General features: G+C 43.9%; 1 protein-coding gene across 4 annotated transcripts in view; it reads left to right on the top strand.

The window, feature by feature from the left end:
- LOC115169735 (cadherin-18) overlaps window positions 1-27,728 on the top strand; it is a 90,429-nt gene that overhangs the window by 12,541 nt on the left and 50,160 nt on the right. Inside the window, exons 1-2 of one of the 4 annotated variants that reach the window (XM_029725651.1) lie at window positions 3,355-3,443; window positions 25,365-25,710. The gene's annotated coding sequence lies outside the window, so the exon portion shown is untranslated. Of the gene's footprint in view, window positions 1-3,354; window positions 3,469-25,364; window positions 25,711-27,728 lie in introns of those variants that run through there. The other 3 variants (XM_029725648.1, XM_029725649.1, XM_029725650.1) reach the window with 3 other exon arrangements.

Raw genomic sequence — 27,728 nt, 5'->3', positions numbered from 1 at the left:
CGAACACTGTCCGAAAGCGGCGGGTGAACTCTGTGTAATGGTCCAACGCTGCGTCTCCCGCATTCCATATGACGTTGGCCCACTCCAGGGCTTTGCGTGAGAGGCAGGAGACGAGGGCTGACACGCTCTCACGTCCCGAAGGAGCCGGGTGGACGGTCGCCAGGTAAAGCTGCAGCTGGAGGAGGAACCCCTGGCATCCGGTAGCCGTCCCATCATACTCCCTCGGGAGTGCGAGCCGAATCCCTCTGGGACCGGGTGAAGGAGGGGTGGACCGTGGAGCCTGCTGTAGTGGGGCTGGTGGAGGCGTTGGAAAACCTCCTTCTCTCTCCCATCAATCCATCGTCTGCAGCACGCGATCCATGGCGGTGCCCAGACGTAACAAGGTCGCATGCTGCTGGACGCGCTCTTCGACCGAGAAAGGGGGGCCGTCTGCTCCTGATGACTCCATTTCTGGTGAGTAATTCTGTAATGGTCCTGTGTGTAGCTGGTGTGGAGAGTCAGGCGCAGGACAGCAGATATGAGTAATCAACGTACTTTACTCAAACTACACAAACACAAAGCAATATAGCGAGCCCACAATAATGGACCGATTTACAATGAACAATTACTCAAACAAACATGGGGGAACAGAGGGTTAAATAATGAACAAGTAACTGGGGAATTGAAACCAGGTGTGGAAGACAAAGACAAAACAAATGGAAAATGAAAAGTGGATCGGCGATGGCTAGAAGGCCGGTGACGTCGATCGCCGCCCGAACAAGGAGAGGGACCGACTTCGGCGGAAGTCGTGACAAGCGAGACCATTACTGTTGCTACTGCCGGGAGAAACCATGCTCACTATGCTCGATCACCAAAAAGAGTGGACTACACCTGCAATGGTAACAGGTGAAAGCACCACAACCAGGTCTTACGACATCGAGATGCAGAAAGGAGGAACACTACGTAACCGTCGCCACCTCCAGGCAGTGCCTACCCCAACTAAAGGCATTACACCTGCCTCTCCTGAAAGAAAATAAAATAGTGTACTTTCAGACAATGGTCAACAAGAGACTGTTTCACCTACCTTGAGTGAGAGCACAGACTAGTGGTCAAGAACTGTTACTTACCAGGTCTGGTAGGGTTAACAAACCAGTTGTCAGACTGTACTGTACCTGTAAAGAACAACTATAGAAACCAAGAGACATTGGAAAGAGACACTACAGGTCAATAGACTGTCGGGGGGGGGGGGGCGTTGAAATGTTGCGTTGCTTTAGTGTTCTTTGAAAAACCTTTACTGTAACATTGTTTATGTTTATCGCTATTCTGAAGTATGGTTGTTTTCATTATGGTTACACTAACTTGTAGAAGGTGTTAAAAGTAAAACGTGTGTTAAAGTTAAAGGGGGAATTGTCAGTATTGCACAACAGTGTTTTGGGATTTCGTAGAGCAGCTTTGTTGAGGCATTCTGGTGAGGCGTGCATTAAAATAACTTATCTAGAAAAGTACTGACTGGACATTCACATTATATTACAGGCAACACAACACAGAACCACCCAAAACATTTACAAGACAAAGGCCAACAGATAGTACAGTACAATCAAAACAGTCCATTTGTCCTGGTAGGCGGCATTGTTGTCGTGGCTCGGTACGGGTCCATTTGGGCATTGCCACTGCCGCCCAACTCCCACACCAATGCTGAATTTGGCCGCCCGCCACTTCAATGGATACTGAACACACAGATGAGTGGAAGAGAGCAAGGGTAAGGAGTAGGCCATTCTCGCCTTATCATTCAGTCTCACTCATACAGGTAATCGTTCGTCCCCATCTGGAAAGTGACGTGCTTTGCAGCAGCATCTCTGCGTCGTAGCACATCTTTCAGTCCAGCTCTGTGCTCTCCCTCTGGGTCCAGGCAGCTGTAATGGTGGGAGAAGAGCTCCATGGCAGCAGCTGCAGCTCTGTGGCAGTTGTGTTTCCACAGTAGTAGCGCCTTTGGAACTGAGCTCTCTGCTCCCTTTTCAGCAATCCATTGCTCGTTAAAGTGATTGCACACAGGTGCGCCCAGCCAGGGTTAAGTCAGTCTCCAAGGAGACCAGACAAAAAGGAGAAGAAAATAAATAAATTATAAAACACAAAGAGAAAAGGAAACCAAAAGCGATCACACATAGTACAATTAAGCACAATAGTTACTGCAATTCAAACTAAGAATATCACACAAAAAAGGTTTATTAAAATTCACAAATAACTGGTTAGCACCGCTGACATTTCCCTCCACTAAAATACGCCTACAATTAGTTTTGCTTAGGCCTAAAATACTGCTACCAGGCATCTAGAAATCTAAATCAAATCAAATTCTGAATCAAATTGTATTTTACACATGCGCCGAATACAACTGGTGTAGACTTTATGTTTACGAGCCCTTCCCAACAAAGCAGAATTGAAAAATAAAATAAGTAAAATAACAATAAAATGAAATACACAAGAATGAAGCTATATACAGAACAGGGAGTACCAGTACCAGATCAATGTGCAGAGGTAAGAGGTGTTTGAGGTAGATATGTACATGAAGGCAGGTAGCCTAGTGGTTAGAATGGTTGCAAGATCAAATCCCTGAGCTGACAAGGTAAAAATCTGTTGCTCTGCCCCTGAACAAGGCAGTTAACCCACTGTTCCTTGGCTGTCATTGAAAATAAGAATGTGTTCTTAACTGACTTGCCTAGTTAAATAAAGGTAAAAACAAAAATAAAAAAGACATTACGAATCAGGATAAATAATACAAGTAAAATAAAGAAAAAATAAAGAACAGAGTAACAGCAAATTAAAAGTGTGTTGGGTGCTGGGATACTGCTGACTACGCCAAGTGTCAAAAACAGGTTTCTTTGAGATCCCAGCCTGCCACACAGACAAGATTATACAGGTTAAGTGTTTAATAAAACAATATCTGGTTCACAAGCATTCATGCCAACCATACATCAGTTGCTCATCTGCCGCTGGTACGTTTGTTTGTTTGTTTGTTCATTTGACAGTCGTTCCTCATTGTCTGTTATCATCAAGCATCTGTGGCATCCAGTCCTGTGCAGGCGACAGAGAGGTTAGACGAAAGCATGCAGGGAGTCATTCTGAGCAGAGGGGGAGGAGTCTATAACAAATCAATTAAGAAAACAAGGATGAGTAAAAAAAAGTCACTGTAAACTCGCAAATACTAATTAAATACACACAAAAGGGCTGGTATCCAATTTGGGGAAGATTTAAGGATGATCAACATCTGGAGAGAGGGAGAGAGAGAGAGAGAGAGAGAGAGAGAACAAGAAAAAAGTCAGCCACTTACTGTAGAGCCCCACCCCAGAGCTGCAGCAACCTGGCGGATTGGGAGATGACACCACTGAGCTCCAGTAGACAGATGGGGTTCACTGTTTGTGCTGCTACTACCTCTGCTGTTGGATCTTCTGAAGCTGCTTTTGCCTGTGGTGAGCACTGCTGATGTGAAAAAGTGTGAGTTAATTTATGTTTCATTCACGGTACTTTAGAGCCTCTCTATATGGCCAGGGGACTGCGAAAGCCCTGCCACCACATGTTAAATGGTTTTATTGTTTGAGCTTTAATGAGCAGTGTTGTTCTTTTATTATCACCAATGTATGTATCTATCAAATTACAATTGGACCTCTCATAGCCACTCATAGCTCCAGCTCTAAGATGGAACTAAACAGGAGAGTGAAATCCTGTAGAAACAAGTTCAGTTCACTGCAGTCTAGCAATTAGCTATTGTATGTTAGTGCCTCACTAGGTGTAGCTGGCTGAAGAACTGGAAAATATGTGGTGTTTCTGCAAGAAATGTCTACCTAATAAGTAGAGGAAGAGCTGTAGTTTCTGCAAGTGCTGATTTGTATAGAATTCTATTCTAAAATGTAATGCAGTGCATTTGTCAGCTGCTGCTCATTACTTTATGATTAGACAGATCCATGCTAAATGTATGTATAATTCCCTCCATTTGAAATGCCAAAGCAATTCTCCTGAGTTCCATTTGATCCAGAGGGGGGAGGTTTAAAACTAAATGGGCTAGCTAGATACCTCTTCACTAATTCTTTATGCAGTGGGGATTTCAATGTGCCAGACTCACGTCAATCCCTCCCTTGAGTCATTCTCTGGCCACTGCTAATCCTATAATAAGTAATGAGCAATCATTCTCACCATCATCTCCTGAGCCTTACTAAAACACCACATGGGGTGGTCTTTCCTCCTTTCCTCTACCGGAAGCAAAGTCACGTGAGATTCTTTGTGGAGAGCAAAAACCACCTGCTAGGTTTTGCAGATCTCAAACACTGGGAGTTGAGTCTTATGAAAGACATGTCTGGGCTAATCCCATTTGACCATTATGTGGGGAATTCATGGTGGTCCCATAATGTTTTACTCTCACTGTAACCTGCTACACTAGATGACCAAAAGTATGTGGATACCTGTTTGTCAAACATCTCATTCCAAAATCATGGTCATTAATATGGAGTTGGTCCCCCCTTTGCTGCTATAACAGCCTCCACTCTTCTTGGAAGGCTGTCCACTAGATGTTGGAACATTGCTGCGGGGACTTGCTTCCATTCAGTCACAAGAGCATTAGTGAGGTCGGGCACTGATGTTAAACGATTAGGCCTGGGTCGCAGTCGGCATTACAATCCATCCCAAATGTGTTCGATAGGGTTGTCAAGGCTCTGTCCACACCGATCTCGACAAACCATTTCTGTATGTACAGTACCTTGCTTTGTGCATTGGGGCATTGTCATGCTGAAACAGGAAATGGCCTTCCCCAAACTGTTGCCACAAAGCTGTAAGCACAGCATCATCTAGAATGGCATTGTACGCTGTAGCGTTAAGATTTCCCTTCACTGGAACTAAGGGGCATAGCCCAAACCATGAAAAACAGCCCCAGACCATTATTCCTTATCCACCAAACTTAACAGTTTGAACTATGCATTGGGGCAAGCACCGTTCTCCTGACATCCGCCAAACCCAGATTCGTCCATCGGACTGCCAGATGGTGAAGTGTGATTTATCACTCCAGAGAACGTGTTTCCACTGCTCCAAAGTCCAATGGCAGTGAGCTTTACACCACTCCAGCTGACGCTTGGCATTGCGCATGGTGATCTTAGACTTGTGTTCGGCTGCTCGGCCATTGAAACCCATTTCATGAAGCTCCCGACGAACAGTTCTTGTGCTGATGTTGCTTCCAGAGGCAGTTTGGAACTCGGTAGTGAGTGTTGCAACCGAGGACTGATGAGTTTTACGTGCTTCAGCGCAGTCCTGTTCTGTGAGCATGTGTGGCCTACCACTTCACGGCTGAGCCATTGCCGCTCCTAGACATTTCCAATTCACAATAACAGCACTTACAGTTGACCGGGGAAGCTGTAGCAGGGCAGAAATTAGACGAACTGGCTTGTTGGAAAAGTGGCATCCTATGACGGTGCCATGTTGAAAGTCAGTGAGCTCTTCTGTGAGGCCATTCTACTGCCAATGTTTGTCTATGGAGATTACATGGCTGTGTGCTCGATTTTACACACCTGTCAGCAACCAGTGTGGCTGAAATAGCCGAATCAACTAATTTTAAGGGGTGTCCACATACTTTTGTATATATAGTGTATGTGTTGTCAGTAAAGATAGCTAATGCATTGTCTACATAAATGTCATTGTTGTCAAACACCAAGCAGGATGCAGCATTTTAGAAATTGTGTCTTGGCTGAGTGCAGTTGTTAGCAGATTTGTTAGCAAATGGCCTGATGAACAGAACATGACAGACCGTGGTGTCGAAAAGACCTGTAGTATAGACTTCATAATATAAAATGTAAATGTGAATAAAGCTACACTGACAGCAGGCGTGGGCAAACCTTTTGGCTCGAGGGCCTCATTAGGATTACGAAATTCAACGGAGGGCTGGAAATGCCAAACTTGTCGCCACTCAATTCCATTGAGATGTGATGTATATATTGTGGAGTTGAGAAGTCTCAGCTAGCCTACTCCTGGACTTCCAGCAATGCAAGGGTCCAAGCTTGGTAGCATAGAAGTAGCACGTTGAGTTTATGTATGTGAGGTTGAAGCCTAGCTATCTGGTGTATCCCCCAGTAGCCTAGTGTTGAGGGACATGCCCAAAGCTGTGTTAGCTAGTGACTTGATAGTGAAGTGTAAGGCCAGCCTTCTCAAAAGACATAGACACTGTAGTGCAGTGACCAGTAATTGAATTTCTCTAGCATAAATCTAACTGTATTGTGCTGGCTTGGCATAATGTAAATTCTAGGGTAAGATTACGCTGCATGCTAAAAGCACAATTTTCATAGGTTTCAAGCTAAAAGCTAATTTAGCCGGCAAGCAAGCTTGCTAGAGACAGGCTACAGCTTGGCTAAACTGTACAGCATGGCTAATTATGTAAAACAAGTTTTACCAACATGACTCCTAAACTTAGTGCAGGGGAGAATGGGAGGCATATGCATGGGTCTAAACTACAGTACACAACTGGTCATAATGTAAGTCAAGGCCTCAGATGTGGTCTCAAGGTCCACATAGTTTTTCTCTCCAATTAGCAACATTAAATACTTATCAATTGTTCATTTGTTGAGTGGCCCTCAACTACCCAGAACAAATAGTTGTAACACCCTTGTAATTCATACAAGGACAATCAATTTACCTTGGAAACATTGGATATTTGATTTATACGCTGATAGCCTGGAAGCATGTTTAGCTATACCGTACAACACAGATGTGGGTGTTTTCATGGTATAAGTTATATATTTCCTTTGAAATTTACTACAGAGAGAGAACCCGCAGAGCAATATCCACTATATCTCACTGACTGTTATTTATAGCTACATGCATTTCTGCTGTCATTCTTAATAAACAAAACCATGTTGAGGGATGTAGCGATAGAGTGAATTGTCAGGCGTCTGCGTACTTGTGCTGAAGTCAGGTGCAGGAGAGCAGAGAATTGTGAACAGGCGCACACTTTATTTCTGCAGGAGAGAATATACAGAGGGACGCAGCTGTGTCTATAAACCTCCAACCAACAAGGCAAAGTGTAAAAAGCGCAAAAATAGTCACAACCATCAAATGTATATAACCTGGCTTCGTGAAATAACATGAGAGAAAACGTACGCAAGCTTAGTGCGTACAAAAACACGTAACACACAAACAATCTTACACAAAGACATGAGGGGGAACAGAGGAATAAATACATGTAGTGTGATTGGGGAATGAAAACCAGGTGTGCAGAGAACAAGACAAAACAAATGGATACATGAAAAATGGAGAGGCGATGGCTAGAAAGACGGTGACGTCGACCGCCCGAACGCCGCCCGAACAAGAAGAGGAGCCGACTTCGGCGGAAGTCGTGACAGGAATATCCTACGTGAACCTACTGCTTATAGCAATAATTTCCTATGGCTATAATCTCATAGAGCAAATGCTACCTGGATGTCAGAAGATCTATGATTGTGGATGTTGATAAATGTAAATAATCACATAAGAAGAGATTGTGGAGCAATTCAGGTGATACTGTGCCCATAATGAGCCCTTAAAACAACGCTGACTCTTGACGCATGAAGCCCCACACATAGAAAATTATTGATTGATATGTACATCAACCTAATGGTGTGCCAAGTTGAAATGAAATGTTTTCTGTATTTAATGATTAGAAAATTAAAAGCTGTATCTACATAATTTATGAATGCAGTACTTGCAAAACACAGATACTGTAATTTACGTGCTTGGTATAGTACATCCAAGTAACATGGAAAGCAGACAAGGGAGGATGATAATTTTTCTAATGAGCATGGCCTTATTTCTATTAAAGCATATTGGGCGACTATCATTTATATTCCATTCAACCATCTCAATGTAACACAGATAGATTTAGGCTGTTACATGATACTCTAATTTTCCCTATACCCATTATGAGGTTGCTACAACCTAGCCAATGAATGAAGTTTACAACGTAGGTGCACAGGTCGAGAGGAACATTTTTTGTAATCAAGGTGACAGACAGTGACACATTCAATACCGCCATACACACTCTTGCCTGCATCTAGCTGATCTAGGGTGTAATCATTGGTCCAACAGTTGCAAACAAGTGTTTCTATTGTATGAATTCAGGTATGTTTATCCCCGTTTCATTCCCATTTGCTTCCGTTTAAGAAACGTTTTTCAACACAATCGGCTAAAATGTGAATACACCTCTGTTCACACCCAAACACAGTTAACTTTCATAGCAGCTACATACAAATAGCATGATCACTTTGCTTGTATAATTCCTTCTAGCATCTACACGTTCTCCTCCTCTCACCTTTTCCCTTCGCTTGTGGACTTCAATGCACAATGCATCAACTGTCTGTGACCAGGCGAAAATACCTTTCCAAACCTTCATATCATAACCGATAACCACTACACACAGCCTACATCGTTTTCACCATATTAGCTAACGTCATAGTCAACATAGCTACTAGAACTAACGCGTTAGTAAACCCGCTACAATCATGCAGTACAGTGTACAGCCAGCAAGCAGTTTAGCAATTACACTGGCGGGCTCCGGTGGCATTAATTAAAACAAAAGCTTTCCTTGACTTGGAAGAGTTCCAGTGACGGATAGCCATAGTCAGCCAGCTATAGCATCCCTTGCTGTTTGAGCCAGTTGTTTGAGTAGGCTAAACTAGCTCGCTGCAGTCGCTAGCCAAGTGAAAGTGAAAAAATACAACAACATGTAGCTCTCTCTCTCTCTTTCTCTCTCACTTGCGCCTTAATAATAAACTGTTCATCTATTGTCTTTCTCTCTCAACTACTCACCACATGTTATGCACTGCAGTGCTAGCTAGCTGTAGCTTATGCTTTCAGTACTAGATTCATTCTCTGATCATTTGATTGGGTGGACAACATGTCAGTTCATTCTGCAAGTGCTCTGATAGGTTGGAGGATGTCCTCCGGAAGTTTTCTTAATTACTGTGTAAGTCTATGGAAGGGGGTGAGAACCATGAGCCTCCTAGGTTTTGTATTGAAGTCAATGTACCCAGAGGAGGATGGAAACTAGCTTTCATCCAGCTACACCATGGTGCTGTTGAGGCTACTATAAACCTTCATTCCATAACAGTGTGTATTAATCAATTATTTGGTTACGTGAATATACTTAGTATAGTTTTATCTAAAAAGGATAACTTTCTTAATGTTTCACTATTTTTATTTTTATGAAATTCACAGAGGAGGATGGTCCTCCCCTTCCTCCTCTGAGGAGCCTCCTCTGATCGAAAGGCACTATCACTGACCCACTAGTGCTCATTTCATGCTCACTGGATAAATTACGCTTAAAATGTAACCTAATGTAAAGATAAGGCATGAGTAGCAGAACTGTCAAATGTATTATTATAATTGCAGTAATTAAAATGAAGACAGCAGTCATTCATAACATGGACATTTTATAGACATGGACTGCTGCTGGTGTGTTTATTGGGAATGGGATCATGCATTTGTGAAGGCTAGGAATGTTATATAGCAGTGCACCTATACCTGCTTTTCACTCTTCACTTCCCATCACAGAGAAGTCCTAATTTGTATCTACAATACTATACTGGATGTATGGTGGGTGGGTGGTATTGTAGAAAAACATACAAACACTTAAGTAAAGCAGACCTGGGTTCAAATAAATCCGTATTTAGGTATTTGTTATTTAAATACTTATTTTCTGTCTATTTCAGTATTTTCAAATAATTTGGCAAATCAGCTACTTCTATTTTCAAAAACTTCCTATGAATATCCAAAACGATTTTCAAATACTTATTTCCAAATACAGATCTGGGTTCAAAAGCATGGAGTATTTTAATATTTAAATACTTTCCAAGTTTATTTCCAAATACATTCCAATATTCAACTACTCATAACCCTTCTTATCCGTAGGGTTTTCAGAGGTTAAGTTCGCCCATGGCTAGCTACGTTGAATTACAATCTTGACGCTGTGTTTTAACGTGTATAAACATCAATAATCATCGCTTGCTAAACGGATTTCGAAACATATGCTGATATACCTCTTAATATTTCATATCGGTGAGAAATAATCTTCCAAATGAAAAAGAGACACTTACTATAAGTCCCCTGTTACGCTTACACACAGGTGTTTGGAGCACGTTACATAACTTATTATCAAAGGTGGCCACTTATTTATTCCTTCTGTCTTCTGTAAACAAGCAGTGTAACATGGAGATATTGCCGTGTGGGAATATTAACCCTAACCCTGTAAAGGTGTGTAGTCATTTAACCTTTTGAAAATGATTATTATGTTTCCAAAAATATTCTGCAAGTGATGTGTTTTAACATTCCGAACGAGCGTCGGACTCAACAAAACTCCCCTGGCCAGAAGATACTATCGTCAATAGGCGCTAAAGGTAGTTAGTGTCTATGAATGGGTTAGTATTTTCAAAGAAGAATATCCAAATACTTGCTAAGCCATAAATCATTTCAAAGGATGGTCACACAGTTAACTTTGCTTCTCAATCTGTTTTTATTTATCTTTGACATCTCAATTTGGCTTATTGCAATGTAGACAGAGAAACAAGGAAGACATAACAATAGCATCCTCAGACAAGCCTCTATGATGCCTCACATTAAACATTTATCACTTGCAAATTGTTTATTGGTGCATGGCTGGCACTCTGCTGACTGGTTTATTTGGAAGGTTTTTGGAAATGCATCAGAAAATAACACAGTTGAGTTACCAATCAAGCCCTAGAAAAGTGAGAGATTGTAAATTACTGTTTTATATTACCCTTTTATATATTTTCTGTTTTATATCATATCATCTTAGTATTAACAGACTGAACGTAGTATTAGGTTTAAGCTCTTTGTGTATGGACTGTAGTGGACTGTAGGAATAATGTGTACTTCAAATAACTCAAAGTGTCTCCTGACTGATAAGAAGTCCTGAGATATGACAGGAGGAGCACGGAGAAGTCCTGAGTGATGGAAAAGTACTGAAGTACATCTTTGTGGAAGGGAGGGGTGAGCGCTAAGGGTATACGTGAACACTGTGCTGTATTGAATGTATGCATTCAGCTGGTACATCTTCGCTGAGTAAACATTTTCAACTTCACTCTGAGTTTGGGCTCTTTTGATTGATAAATATGTTTATTGCGTATTAAGATATTGTTATTATAAATTGGCATCCCGAACAGGAATTCACACTTAAGGAACATATTTTGGAGGACAATCGGTACTAGAAGAGGCTGGGCAAAAATTAAAGGTAAGCTTGTTTGTTACCAATTCTGTTTCTTACCAATTCTTACCAACTGTAATTTATGTGCTCTCTGTCACCTGGAGCTTCATGGCAAATGAGCTTCATGGCAAATGTAATGATGTCTGTGTGTAGCTTGTGTAGAGGAGTCAGGCACAGGACAGCAGATATGAGTAAATAAACGTAATTTACTCAAAATAGGCAAATACAATAAAGAAAGCCCACATAACGGACCGTATAACATACAAAAAAACATGGGGGAACAGAGGGTTAAATAATGAACAAGTAATTGGGGAAGTGAAACCAGGTGTGTAAAACAAAGACAAAACAAATGGAAAATGAAAAGTGGATCGGCGATGGCTAGAAGGCCGGTGATGTCGACCGCCAAACGCCGCCCGAACAAGGAGAGGGACCGACTTTGGCGGAAGTAGTGACAGTACCCCTCCCTTGACGCGCGGCTCCAGTAGCGCGCCGACACCGTCATCGGGGACGACCTGGAGGACGAGGCGCAGGGCGATCCGGGTGGAGACGGTGGAACTCCCGCAGCAACGAAGGGTCCAGGACGTCCTCCACCGGCACCCAGCATCTCTCCTCCGGATCATACCCCTCCAAGTCCACGAGGTACTGAAGGCCCCTCGCCCGACGCCTCGAGTCTAGCCTTCCCTGTAGCTCAGTTGGTAGAGCATGGTGTTTGCAACACCAGGGTTGTGGGTTCGATTCCCACGGGGGGCCAGCACAGAAAAAAAAATGTATGAAATTGTATGAAATGTATGCATTCACTACTGTAAGTCACTCTGGATAAGAGTGTCTGCTAAATGACAAAAAAAAAGAAAAATGTAGGATGGCTTGAACAGCATACGCCGGGACCCCCTCGATGTCCAGAGGGGGTGGAGGAACCTCCAGCACCTCAGACTCCTGGAGTGGACCAGCCACCACCGGCCTGAGGAGAGACACATGGAACAAGGGATTAATACGGTAATCTGGGGGAAGCTGTAAACCTCTAGCATACCTCGTTAAGTCTCCTCGGGACTTTGAATGGCCCCGCGGACCCAGCTTCCAGCAGGCGGAGAGGCAGGTTTCGGGTCAAGAGCCAGCCACTGTGGTGGCGGTCGGCGCTCGCCTTCTGTCGCCTCACGGCCCATTGCAGATGCACATGAGCAGCGTCCCAGGTCTCCTCCGAGCGCTTAAACCATTCGTCCGCCGCAAGAGCTTTGATCTGGCTCTGATGCCAAGGTGCCAGAACCGGCTGATACCCCAGTACGCACTGGAAAGGGGAGAGGTTAGTGGAGGAGTGGCGGAGTGAGTTTTGGGCCATCTCTGCACAGGGGATGAACGCTGCCCACTCCCCTGGCCGGTCCTGGCAATATGACCGCAGAAACCTACCCACATTCTGGTTTACTCTCTCCACCTGCCCGTTACTCTCGGGGTGAAAACCTGAGGTGAGGCTGACCGAGACCCCCAGACGTTCCATGAACACCCTCCATAATCTGGACGTGAACTGGGAACCCCGATCAGAGACTATGTCCTCAGGCACCCCGTAGTGCCGGAAGACGTGAGTGAACAGGGCCTCTGCAGTCTGTAGGGCCGTAGGGAGACCGGGCAAAGGGAGGAGACAGCAGGACTTAGAAAACCGATCCAGGATCGTGGTGTTGCCCTATGAGGGAGGAAGATCCGTCAGGAAATCCACCGACAGGTGCGACCACGGCCGTTGTGGAACGGGGAGGGGTTGTAACTTCCCTCTGGGCAGGTGCCTGGGAGCCTTGCACTGGGCGCACACCGAGCAGGAGGAAACATAAACCCTCACGTCCTTGGCCAAGGTGGACCACCAGTACTTCCCTCTAAGGCAACGCACCGTCCGACCGATGCCAGGATGACCAGAGGAGGGTGATGTGTGGGCCCAATAGATCAAACGGTCGCGGACAGCAGACGGAACGTACAGACGCCCAGCTGGACACTGGGGGAGTGGGCTCTGTTTGTAACGCCCGCTCGATGTCCACGTCCAACTCCCACACCACCCGTGCCACCAGGCAAGAGGCCGGAAGTATGGGAGTATGATCCATGGACCGCTCCTCTGTGTCATACATCCGGGACAGTGCATCTGCCTTAGCGTTCTGGGAACCTGGTCGGTAGGACAGAGTGAAAACAAAACAAGTAAAGAACATGGCCCACCTTGCCTGACGAGGTTTCAGTCTCCTTGCCACCTGGATGTACGCCAGATTGCGGTGGTCAGTCCATATGAGAAAAGGGTGTTTAGCCCCCTCAAGCCAATGTCTCCACGCCTTCAGAGCCTTGACAACAGCCAACAGCTCCGGGTCCCCCACATCATAGTTACGCTCCACAGGGCTGAGCTTCTTTGAAAAGAAAGCACAGGGGCGGAGCTTCAGTGGCGTGCCCGAGCGCTGAGAGAGCACGGCTCCGATCCCAGCCTCGGACGCGTCCACCTCCACTATAAACGCCAAAGAGCGATCCGGATGAGCTAGCACAGGAGCCGAAGGTAAACAGAGCCTTCAGGTGACCAAAAGCCCTGTCCGCCTCAGCCGACCACTGCAGTCGCACCGGTCCCCCCTTCAGCAGTGAGGTAATGGGAGCCGCTACCTGACCAAAACCCCGGATAAACCTCCGGTAGTAGTTGGCAAACCCTAGAAACCGCTGCACTTCCTTTACCATGGTGGGAGTCGGCTAATTACACACAGCTGAAATGCGGTCACTCTCCATCTCCACCCCTGAAGTGGAAATGCGGTACCCTAGGAAGGAGACGGACTGTTGGAAGAACAGACATTTCTCAGCCTTGACGTACAGGTCATGCTCCAACAGTCTACCAAGCACCCTGCGCACCAGGGATACATGCTCGGCACGTGTAGCGGAGTATATCAGAATGTCATCGATATACACCACTACACCCTGCCCGTGCAGGTCCCGGAAAATCTTGTCAACAAAGGCCTGGAAGACTGATGGAGCATTCATCAACCCATACGGCATGATGAGGTACTCATAGTGCCCTGAGGTGGTACTAAATGCCGTCTTCCACTCGTCCCCCTCCCGGATACGCACCAGTTTGTAAGCGCTCCTGAGATCCAATTTTGTGAAGAAGCGCGCCCCATGCATTGACTCAATCGCACTGGCGATAAAAGGCAGTGGGTAGCTGTACCTCACAGTTATCTGATTGATACCCCGATAGTCAATACACGGGTGCAGACCTCCATCCTTCTTCTTCACAAAAAATAAACTCGAGGAGGCAGGTGAAGTGGAGGGCCGGATGTATCCCTGCCCCAGGGATTCGGAGACATATGTTTTCATAGCCGCCGTCTCCTCCTGTGACAGAGGATACACGTGACTCCTGAGAAGTGCTGCGTCTACCAGGAGATTAATCGCACAATCCCCCCGTCGATGAGGTGATAATTGAGTCGCCTTCTTCTTACAGAAGGCGAGAGCCAAATCAGCATATTCTGAGGGGATGCACACGGTGGAGACCTAGTCTGGACTTCCCACCGTAGTCACACCGATGGAAACCCCTACACACCTCCCTGAGCACTCTCGTGACCACCCCTTGAGAGCCCTCTGTTCCCACGAAATAGTGGGGTCATGACAGGCCAACCAGGGTAGGCCCAGCACCACGGGAAACGCAGGAGTATCAATAAGAAAGAGACCCCTTGTGACCCTCCTGTGTAACCATGACTAGTGGAGCGGTGGCCTCCCTAATCAGTCCTGACCCTAATGGTTGACTATCTAGGGTGTGCACAGGGAAGGGCATAGCCACAGGAACCAGGGGAATCCCTCAACTATGGGCAAAAGAACAGTCAATAAAATTCCCAGCTGCGCCTGAATCTACGAGAGCCTTATTCTGGGCATGCGGGAAAACTTAGGAAATTTGATAAACACATACATGTGAGCAACAGGGGGCTCTGGGTGAGCCTGGTGCCGACTCACCTGGGGTGACACGATAGTGCCCTGCATGCTGCCTCGACTCCCTGAGGAATCCCCCCAGCACCGACCAGCAGTGTGCCCTCTGCGGCCACAGATGGTGCAGGGAATGGCCCCTCCTCTGGTCGCCCAAAGTGCAGCACCTCCCAGCTCCATGGGCGTCGGAGCGGAGGTGCTGCGGGATGGAACTGACAGGCCCCGATCAGGACGTCCTCGGGCAGTCAGCAGGTTGTCCAGCCAGATGGACAGTTCCACCAGCTGGTCCAACGTGAGGGTGGTGACTCCCGACTGACGTCCTCGAGCAGACTGCACCGCTAGTGATCGATCAGGGCCCTGTCGTTCCATCCCGCGCTGGCGGCCAGGGTCCGGAAGACCAATGCAAAATCCTGCGTGCTCCTCGTCCCCTGCCTCAGGTGGAACAGTCGTTCACCCGCCGCTCGACCCTCAGGCGGGTGGTCGAAAACTGCCCGAAAGCGGCGAGTGAACTCTGCGTAATGGTCCAACGCCGCGTCTCCTTCATTCCATACGGCTTCGGCCCACTCCAGGGTTTTTCCTGAGAGGCAGGAGACGAGGGCGGACACGCTCTCATGTCCCGAAGGAGCCGGGTGGACGGTCGCCAGGTAGAGCTCCTGCTGTAGTAGGAATCCCTGGCATCCGGCAGTTGTCCCATCATACTCCCTCGGGAGCGCGAGCCAAATCCGGCTGGGACTGGGTGAAGGAGGGGTGGACAGTGAGGTCAACAATACTGGGGCTGGTGGAGGCGCTGGAAATCCTCCTCCTCTCTCCCAACGATCCATCGTCTGCAGCACACGATACATGGCGGTGCCCAGACGTTGCAAAATGGTCGCGTGCTGCTGGACGCGCTCTTCTACCGCCACAGGGAAGGCATCTGCTCCTGCTTACTCCATTCGTTTAGGTGAGTGATTCTGTAATGAGGTCTGTGTGTAGCTTGTGTAGAGGAGTCAGGCACAGGACAGCAGATATGAGTAAATAAACGTAATTTACTCAAAATAGGCAAATACAATACAATAAAGCAAGCCCACATAACGTACCGTATAACATACAAACAATCACTCACAAAAAAACATGGGGGAACAGAGGGTTAAATAATGAACACGTAATTGGGGAAGTGAAACCAGGTGTGTAAAACAAAGACAAAACAAATGGAAAATGAAAAGTGGATCGGCGATGGCTAGAAGGCTGGTGATATCGACCGCCGAACGCCGCCCGAACAAGGGGAGGGACCGACTTCGGCGGAAATCGGGACAGCAAATGGCAAATGGTCCAGGAACACAAGGAAAGCACAAAGGACAATGCCCAAGGACTAGTCTGCCCTTCCCCCTCTGAGGGGCCAAAATGTATCTCTCTGTTACGGTATTCAGAGGACTGACTATTGAGTGATAGAATAATGTTATTGTATCCATGTTTGGTATCTACCTCAATCTTGCTCAATGAGGATAACTCCGATGCTATCTCTGATCTCTGTGTTAATGTACAGGGTGAACTCAAAATAACTATGTTATGGTCCTCTCAGAAGTCTAATTTACCTTGGTCTCATCCCCCACACAAGCTCTTAGATGCTGTGTCACCCTGTGGAGATTGGGCCTTGATGGTCAGGTTATGGTGGTTGGTTTTGGGTTGAAAGGTTACACCGTCAGATGCTATAAATGGAATTAAATGCCTTTGTTATTTCTCTTATCCTGTTTCCAGTCCATGGAGGAAGGTTGTATGATCAATTCTCATTTCCTAGGCTTCTAGGCCTTTGGCCTAGTAGGCATTTCTTTGTTCATTCTTTGTCTTGTAAGTTAATATTGTACTGCAGTGGGCTAAATCAGGGTCACACAGAGTGTTTTTTTGGTGGTCTTAAACAGATCTACTTTGAAACAAAATTATACACTTCACACATGTTTATGGGCTTAAAAACATAACATACCTGTACCATGTCAGAATGTATTGGAATGTATTACAATTTGAGTTTGCATCCCAATATTATACTTTATATGTACTGAAGAAAAATATCAAAGCAAAATATGCAATCATTTCTAAGCTTTTACTGAGTTACAGTTCTTAAGGAAATCAGCCAAGTGAAATGAATTCATTAGGCCCTAATCTATGGATTTAATTTGCCTCATGCAGTGCAACACATCTTGTCCCTACGGAACTTTCATTGTGCACACCTGGACCCTATTCCCACTGATTGTATTTGTATATATGTGCCCTTTGTTCACCATGGTCTTGTCGATTATTGTTACAATGTCCGTTGGTACGTGCGAGTACCTGTGCTGTGTGTTTTGGGCTTTCGTGCCCTTGTCGATTGCGCAGATTATTACGGGTCTCGTCCCGTGTGTTAATCATTGTGCGCGTGTGTATTTATCCGAGGTACTCCTCATTCTTATGTTTGGGTTTCAACCTGTGTTTCGTGTACGTGTTTGTTTGGTCTTCGTCACCGTGCCTTTACACGGCACGCTGTAATTTGTGGCTTAATAAAAAAAACGATTACGCATTCCTGCGCCTGTCTCCCAGAACTCTTCATGCCAACGTGACACATCTTCTCGCTTAGAGTTGATCAGGATGTTGATTGTGGCATGTGGAATATTGTCCAATCCTCTTCAATGGCTGTGGGAAGTTGCTGGATATCGGAACACGCTGGAACAAGGAACACGCTGTCGTACGCTTTGATCCAGAGCATCCCAAACATGCTCAATGTGTGACATGTCTGGTGAGTATACAGGCCACGGAAGAACTGGGACATTTCCAGCTTCCAGGAGTTGTGAACAGATCCTTGCGACATAGGACCATGAATTATCATGCTGAAATTCTCTGTGCATTCAAATTGCCATCGATAAAATGCTATTGTTTTCCTTGTTCGTAGCTTATGCCCATACCATAACCCCACTGCCACCATTGGGCACTCTGTTCACAACGTAGACGTCAGCATGCCGCTCACCCACACGACACTGTACGCATGGTCTGCAGTAGTGAAGCCGGTTGGATGTACTGCCAAATTCTAAAAATCGAAAAATCGAATAAAAATGTTCTTTCTCACATGCGCTGAATACGTAGACCTTACTGTGACATGCTTACTTACAAGCCCTTAACAAACAATGCAGTTTTAAGAAAAATAGCAAAAAAAAGTTACAAATAATTAAAGAGCAGCAGTAAAATAACAATAGTGAGGCTATATACAGGGAGTACCAGTACAGAGTCAATGTGCGGGGGCACCATTTCGTCGAGGTAGTTGGGGTAATATGTACATGTAGGTAGAGTTAGTAAAGTGACTATGCATAGATAAGAGCGTAGCAGCAGCAGTGTAAAAGAGGAGGGGGGGCAATGCATATAGTCTGGGTAGCCATTTGATTGCATGTTCAGAAGTCTTATGGCTTGTGGGTAGAAGCTGTTCAGAAGACCTACATTAGTCTTCTGAACTAGGCGCTCCGGTACCGCTTGCTGTGCGGTCGCAGAAAGAAAAGTCTATGACTAGGATAGCTGAATTTTTAGGGCCTTCTTCTGACACCGCCTGGTATAGAGGCCCTGGATGGCAGGAAGCTTGGCCCCAGTGAAGTACTGAGCCGTACAGACTACCCTCTGTAGTGCCTTGCGGTCGGAGGCCGCAAGGCTCTCTCTGAGAATGGGGCGTGCTCGGTCCTCCTTTTCCTGTAGTCCACAATCATCTCCTTTGTCTTGATCATGTTGAGGAAGTGGTTGTTGTCCTGGCACCACACGGCCAGGTCTCTGACCTCCTCCCTATAGGCTGTCTCATCGTTGTCGGTGATCAGGCCTACCACTGTTGTGTCATTGGCAAACTTAATGATGGTGTTGGTCATGCCTGGCCGTGCATTCATGAGTGAACAGGGAGTACAGGAGGGGACTGAGCACGCACCCTTAGGGGCCCCCGTGTTGAGGATCAGCGTGGCGGATGTGTTGTTACCGACCCTTACCACTTGTGGGCGGCCCATCAGGAAGTCCAGGATCCAGTTGCAGAGGGAGGTGTTTAGTCCCAGGGTTCTTAGCTTAGTGATAAGCTTTAAGGGCACTATGGTGTTGAACACTGAGCTATAGTCAATGAAGCATTCTTACATAGGTGTTCCTTTTGTCCAGGTGTGAAAGGACAGTGTGGAGTGCAATACAGATGCATCATCTGTGGATCTGTTGGGGCGGTATGCAAATTGGAGTTGGTTTAGGGTTTCTGGGATAATGGTGTTGATGTGACCCATGACCAGCCTTTCAAAGCACTTCATGGCTACAGACGTGAGTGCTACGGGTCGGTAGTCATTTAGGCAGGCTACCTTAGTGTTCTTGGGCACAGGGACTATGGTGGTCTGCTTGAAACATGTTGGTATTATTGACTCAGACAGGGAGAGGTTGAAAATGTCTGTGAAGACACTTGCCAGTTGGTCAGCGAATGCTCGGATTATCTTGGTAATCTGTCTGGCCTTGCGGCCTTGTGAATGTTGACCTGTTTAAAGGTCTTACGTTGGAGACGGGTTATTGTTGAGAAAGGAACACTAAATTCTCTGGCAACAGCTCTTGTAGACATTCCTGCAGTCAGCCTGCCAATTGCACACTACCTCAAAACTTGAGACATCTGTGGTAGCGTTGTGACATCTGCACATTTTAGAGTGGCCTTTTATTGTCCCCGGCACAAGGTGCACCTGTGTAATGATCATGCTGTTTAATTAGCTTCTTGATATGCCACACCTGTCAGGTGGATGGATTATCTTGGCAAAGGAGAAATGATCACTAACAGGGATGTAAACAAATGTGTGCACAAAATTTGAGAGAAATACCTTTTTGTGCATATGGAACATATTTCAGTTTATGAAACATGGGACCAACACTTTATATGTTGCATTTATATTTTTGCTCAGTGTACATCACAGAAGATTTTCAGTGTTTTTGTTTTTTATAATGTTGATTATGAAATTATGAAAAATATTTATAACATTCCACCCATGAGGCCACTAGGTCATTTGACTGCTGGGAAGGGCGACCTTTCTATATGCCGAGAATAATTCTTTGTTAATGTCTATATGGCCTTGTAACTAACTAATACACTTGAATTCCATTCTCATGACCATCCTTTAATCTTAGTCAGCTAAACACATAATACTTGATTGCACATGGTTTACATAGTCTCTTGCATATTGCTAGTTATACTATGTAGTCAGATAATTAATTTAATGGGCTAATTCCATCATCGCATGTGAGGTGCGATGATGCAATATAATATGCACATATCAAATATTACTCCACTATTAACCCGTCATGAGCCTTGAGACTGCTGAATCAAAGTATCTGCTAAGAGTGAAGTTTCACATTTTTAAGCGAATTCAATATGGACATTTAGGAAAATCCCAGTTGTGTGTGACCAGTGGATGCATCATAGATATTTTGTCTTGCCCATTCTTCCTCTGAATGGCACACACACAATCAATCCATGTCTCAAGTGTTTCAAGGCTTAAAAATCATTCTTTAACCTGTCTCCTCCCCTTCATATACACTGATTGAAGTGGATTTAACAGGTGACGTCAATAAGGGATCATAGCTTTTACCTACATTCACCTGGTCAGTCAATGTCATGGAAAGAGCAAGTGTTCCTAATATTTTGTTCACTCAGCGTAGATCCCTACATAAAAATGTAGGCGGTGGTTTTGGTATGTGCCGTTGTGGGCGGGGGGGGGGGGTGAAGTAGCCTGTTTATTTAGAACTTAACAACGTATGGTTCTGGAGTGGGAATTGTGCATATACAAAATATTCCTAAATTAATTAATGAATCAAAAAACACAGTTAGTGAGCAACGATCAAAGTATTATCAAAGGATACACTATAAAACCAGCACAATATAACCCACAATTTGAAATTAACATATAATTGTTTTAGAAAAAGGAGTAAAGAATGTGGGTTCCAATTTATGAATACGATGGGATGAGAGACATTGTGTAGATGTGGTGACTATTCAGTTCATTGAACCTATACATTAAACCTTTGAGAAGTAGTTTTTTGAGAATTTTTTTGTTGTTAAACAACAGTCCTCAATTAAAACAACACACCACTTCACCCAAGAGATAAAAGAGACTAAAACAAAATAGGAAACGATGCAGAAAGCTGCAAAGAGTAGTTCAATCGATACAGTACATTTTAATTTGGTTAGCATTGGTATCTGGCTGATGTATTTTATAATTTGGGTACATAACATTTATCTCAAAATAATAGACATTAATGAGTGTGACGCAAATGCTGAATATCCAATGGAGATTGGTAATAAATATATACAGTAAAAACTTTAGGGTAGACTAAAATACAAACGATGCCTTCCAATAACGAGAAAATAAAGGGGGGACAGTTGCCTCCCTGTGATTAGAAGTTATCATGTTTTGTCTGTAATTAAAACATTGTTTCACCTAGTAAAACAAGTGTTAGAGTGGAAGAGAAATGTACTGGGTGATAGGGATTGAGAGAGCTTTCATTTTGGGAATAGTGGAAGAGTCTGAGTTGACGGAACCAGACATGTAGACTAGTGAAAGTAACATAAAGAAAGTGTATTCTGAGTAGAAAGGAAGGACATGGAAAGTAAAATGGAAAGATTCATGGTATTGTAATGAGAATTGCCAGTATAGTTCATAATAGTATGTTACTAGTAGCTTTCAGTCAACACTCTAATGATACAATATCTTAGCAATTTGAAGCTAAGGTTCTCAATACAAGGTCACATGATAAATACGAGCGTTGACATCATCTGCGTTCTATTGTTTGATATGCTCCTAAGTGAACAGAGGGATGGAGTTTAGGGACTGATATTAAATCCGAGCTCACCATTATTGCCCCTCCCCAGCACATCTGGTGTTTGGGTTAAAGATAAGATGTGCCCTTTGTGTTGTGAACATAAACAGGCTATAAGAGACAGTAGAAAAATTGGAACAGAGGTATGAATCATTTAATTCTAATTATTATTTCTCAAATTAGACAGTGTCACAACTTCTGCCGAAGTTGGTGCCTCTCCTTGTTCGGGCGGCGTTCGGCGGTCGTCGTCGCCAGCTTTCTAGCTGCCACCGATCCACGTTTCTTTTTCCATTTGTTATGTCTTGATTGTTCACACCTGGTTCCCATTACGTTATTTTATTTCCCTATTTAACCCTCTGGTTCTCATTATGTTTTGTGCGTGAATGTTTCCTGGTTTTGTGTTAGTCTTTTGTGTTAGGGTTTTGTTATCCCTGCGTGGATTTATTCGGCTGATTATTTTCCAGAGTAAAGTACATTATTTTATTCAGTTCTATGTCTTGCGCCTGACTCCGTCCTCATCTCTGCACAAATGTCACCTGAAATAGAGTTTGAATAACACCAGTGATTTACATAAGACAGTCATTTCATATAAAATAATATGTTCCTATTACGTGAAACTATTACGTGAAACCAAAATTTAAATTATGAAGATTCAAATAAAAGGGCTGTGAAACAAAAAGAGTGGGTTTCATAAAGGCTTCCTGCCAAGATGCAATCAGCTTGATTGGAAAATAGAGGAAGGTACTGTACATAGGCCGAGTAGTACCTAATACTACATTTTTAGGACTGATTTTACACTTCTAGGAATGATTTAAGATTTAGCATAAGGAAAAGTAACAAAATGTTTATTTTATTTTCCAAGAGAGGATGGGGTGTCCCCTATCAAGAGTTTAACAATGATTATTTATCTCTCCCTTTGAAATACTTCCTGAAGCCTGCTGTCTTGTGAGAGCAGTTAGTGAAATTCTACAAGTGTAAAGGTACCCAAATCCGGCCGTTAAGGGAGCTCCCAAATTCGTTTTTTGCCCCTACGTTTTATCCCCCCACCCACAACTGCATCCACACAACACACCAATTTACAAAGGGAACATTTGTTAGCAGTGTTAATACCATGTCTGATTTATTGTGTGTGGTCTTTTTATTTGGATTTAGTTGGTTATTCATGGGTGAGAAAGGATGCACCTTAAAGGACACAAATAAAATGTTCTAGTATCTAGTGACTGAATTTTGGTTGCACATACAGTACTAGTCAAAGGTTTGGACACACCTACTCATTCAAGGGTTTTTCTTTATTTTTACTATGTTCTACATTGTAGAATAATAGTGAAGACATCAAAACTATGAAATAACACATATGGAATCATGTAGTAACCAAAAAGTGTTACACAAATCAAAATGCATTTGAGATTTTAGATTCTTCAAAGTAGGCACCCTTTTCCATGATGACAGCTTTGCACACTCTTGGCATTTTCTCAACCAGCATAACCTGGAAAGCTTTTCAACAGTCTTGAAGGAGTTCCCACATATGCTGAGCACTTGTTGGCTGCTTTTCCTTCACTCTGCGTTCCAACTAATCCCAAACCATCTCAATTTGGTTGAGGTCGGGTGACTGTGGAGGCCAGGTCATCTGATGCAGCACTCTATCACTCTTCTTCTTGGGCAAATAGCCCTCCCTGACAGCGTCACCAGCAAAGCACCCCCCACACCATCACACCACCTCCTCTGCTTCATGGTGGGAACCATACATGCAGAGATCATCCATTCACCTACTCATCAGACCAAAGGACAGATTTCCACCGGTCTAACGTCCATTGTTCGTGTTTCTTGGCCCAAGCAAGTCTCTTGTCTCTAGTGGTTTCTTTGCAGCAATTCAACCATGAAGGCATGATTCACGCAGTCTCATCTGAACAGTTGATGTTGAGATCTATTTGTTACTTAAACTCTGAAGAATTTATTTGGGATGCAATTTCTGAGGCTGGTAACTCGAATGAACTTATCCTCTGCAGCAGAGGTAACTCTGGGTCTTCCTGTCTTGTGACGGTCCTCATGAGAGCCAGTTTCATCATAGCGCTTGATGGTTTTTGCGACTGCACTTGAAAGAAATGTCAAAGTTCTTGACATTTTCCGGATTGACTGACCTTCATGTCTTAAAGTAATGATGGACTGTCATTTCTCTTTGCTTATTTGAGATGTTCTTGCCGTAATGTAGACTTGGTCTTTTACCAAATAGGGCTTTCTCTTCACTACAACACTGCTTGGCTCAAACGCATTAAAAAGGAAAGAAATTCCACAAAATAACTTAACAATGCACACCTGTTAATTGAAATGCGTTCCAGGAGACTACCTCATGAAGCTGGTTGAGAGAATGCCAAGAGTGTTCAAAACTCTCAAGACAGAGAGTGGCTACTTTGAAGAATCTCAAATATAAAATATATTTTGATTTTTTTTAAACTTTGATTACTAGATGATTCCATATGTGTTCTTTCATAGTTTTGATGTCTTCACTATTATTCTACAATGTAGAAAATAGTACCTGGTACAGAGTATGTTTGTAACAATAAGTCTGAAGTACAGGGGAAAAAAAGGGAAAGAACAGACTAATTTAATGTTGTGGGCCTCTGTTGTGACTTTCTGGGGAGGCCTGATCACCCTCACTAAAAAGATTATAGACACTGGGTGAAATGTAAATATAATATGTAAATGCTGATAATTATGAAGAAGTGTCTTGCTGTTGTTGTTTTGTTTGTTTACTGTCTTTGCTTCAATACAAATCTCACCAGATTGGGTCTGCTGTTGTCACGGCTGTCGAAAGGATCGGACCAAAGTGCAGCGTGGTTGTAGTTCCATATTTTATTAAATCCGTGAAACTTTGCAAAACATAAATAATTGAATTTACAAAACAACAAACCGTGACGCAGAGAGAAACAAACACTACTCAAATGATAGTAACCCACAAAACCCAGGAAGAAAAACCCCTACTTAAATATGATCTCCAATTAGAGGTAACAAGGACCAGCTGCCTCCAATTGGAGATCAACCCCCCCCCCCAAAAAAACATAGAAATAGAAAAACTAGAACTTAAACATAGAAATAGAAAACATAGAAAAACACAAAACACCCCCTGTCATGCCCTGACCTACTCTACCATAGAAAATCACATCTTACTATGGTCAGGACGTGACAGCTGTACGGTTAAGATTTCTCACCAAGGTGAGCCCTCTAAATCCCTGACCCTGTATCTCCACGGTGAGATCGCCAAATATGATAGGGAAGTATAAGCCAACCTGCAAAATGGTTTCAAAAGTGTTTTAGTATTCACTTTTGTATTAATAATGTTGGAAAATGTAAAAATTAGTCATACAGTGAATAGTCGGTTGAAGAATAGTTGAATTCTTGAATCAGAAATGCCCTTAACTGTTGTTCTGGTCTTTCTTCTCTCGAGGTTATGGCGATTGTGACCCTGGATGGAATCGAGATGCATGGAAGGGATAATTTGACTGAAATCAGTGTGAGCCCTTATAACCGGCTGAAGTAATGGCGGCAATGGCGTCCACTGCAGCCCTGTCCCTCAGCACTTCTACCTGAGACCGAGCCAGCAACCTGTGTACAGCATTCAAACATATATCAACTGCCTTTTCTATCAGGAGTGCGGCATGAGTCCTGAGACCGAGCACGTGGAGTGAGCATGGAGAGAGATCACTTCTAAACTTCTCTCATGCTGCTGGGGCACTAATAAAAAAAAATGGGCGAGACAGAATTGACAGTAAAGGATGGTTGTGGCGGCTAAGGTGAGAGATTTGTCTGGTTGAGAAAATCTGACTATCCCCCAGATACTGGGACATCATCAAGGGCCACCCAGTTTGACAGGCATGAGTTACATGTGTGCCATTGTGACTATAAACTGTAAAGCTATCAGAAGAATGTGGGGGGGGGGCTCAACCTTGCCCTTAATTGATTTGGAATTGCCAAAATAGTTTATCTGGGGTATTGGGTTGATTGTGGGGGTCCTCACACTGGGAAATGTATAGTAATCTACACTTCAAAAAATGCATTGAGATACCGATACCACTCACGACAATATAAAACAAGGACAAATGGGGACCATACTGAGAAAAAAGAATGATAGAACTATAACATGAATAAAGTTTATGTTAACGTTAGCAGGATAAATGTCTCCCGTCTTGTAAATATATGTTCTGCTATAGTGTCTGTTAGGGCTAAATCGAATGATAAACTCAACGTGAAGCACCCTTTCATGGGGTTCATTGATTTCGGCTGTGTGACAGTTAAATTAAGAACTGGGTCTACAGTATTTGGCTACATCCGTAGTTTTATTCAGTCATTCTCATCAATGGCTACGAAGTTGAATGTTTTGACGGAAGGGGGGAAGCAGGGACATGACCCAGTAGACTGGAGTGTCAAGTTAAAACAAGCGCTGTGCGAAGCCCCCGCTCTGGGAATACCAGATGTATATAAGGAGATTGAGATGTTGTGCATGGGGATAAGGGACTGTCATTCTAAATTTGGGTTGGATAATTTAGCAATAGTTTTAATTCCTCTTTGGACAGGCAAGAAGGAGAGACAGAGTGCTGCCCCTGAACGATTAAGAAATCACAATGGGAGGGGCGGGTGCATTACTCACAACAGCATATGAGAGGTGTGAGAGAAACCTCTATCTAGTCTATTTGATTATTCCTTGAATTCCTTTATGGATGAAAAATTATTTCCTCATGAATTTATTAAGGGTTGTAATTCTAATTCGGCGTGGGTAATTAATTATATTTGTTCAGATTTCTTTTATTATTCAGAGGTAATATTAAGTTATACTGCCAAGGGGGGTGTTATCATAGAATAGGGGGTCATCTTGCGGGTGGTTTCTGAAATGGATTAAATCTTGGTAAGAATCTATTGAGTCTAAGTTAGGGAGGGTTTCCTCCAAGGTCGAGAGAGAAGGACCTGTTGTACACTCCAGCCTCTAACAAGCTACTTGTATCTGTGGTCTCATGTCAACAACACTGATGAAATGGTTAAGTTCATCACCTGGAAGCTTAGCCAAGTATGGTCTACCGGTTTATTGAAAGTCTACACTCAAGCTGTTGTGATATGTTGAATTTGATTACTGTAACCAATTATCTCCAAGTCTTTTTCTTTTTTTTGCATGTGACTCAGAGTTTTGTGCTCGACACTCTCAACGTCTCTACTCTCTCCTCCTTTTTTTGTGTGAACAGATAAACATTTGACATACGTCCCGGAGGTCTGGGACCTTTGTGGAAGGGAGAGGGAGAGAGCTAAGGGTGAAAGTGGACACTGCACTGTATAGAATGGATGTATTCAGCTAGTACATCTTTGCTGAATAAACACTTGAAACATCACTCAGAGTTTCGGCCCTTTTGTATGACAAATATGTTAACTGTATATTGAGATATTGGTCTTATCAAAAGGAAAGGAAAACACAAAATGCTTTGCTGCAGTGGAGGATGGTGGGAGGGGTTAAAGGAAGCTGTGATGGCTGGATTGGAATTATTGGAACGGTATCAAACACATTAAACATATGTAACCACATGTTTGATTCCATTACATTTATTCCATTCCAGCCATTACAATGAGCCTGTCCTCCTATAGCTCCTACCACCAGCCTCCACTGCTTTGCTGAGTAGTAGATGGATAACACGTCTTCTCACATGCCATGGCAGTATCCTTTTTAAAAACAGTGATTAAAGGTTTTTTATTGTTTTCTCATAGAATATCCAAAGAACTGAATTATTCAAAAGTGTTTCAAGTACAATATTGACAGAAACTGGAAGAT

This window comes from Salmo trutta, chromosome 31 (genome assembly GCF_901001165.1).
Source record: "Salmo trutta chromosome 31, fSalTru1.1, whole genome shotgun sequence".
Lineage (NCBI taxonomy): Eukaryota > Metazoa > Chordata > Actinopteri > Salmoniformes > Salmonidae > Salmo > Salmo trutta.
The sequence above is the reverse complement of the archived record's forward strand: the minus strand, read 5'-3'. Positions and strand labels throughout refer to the sequence as shown.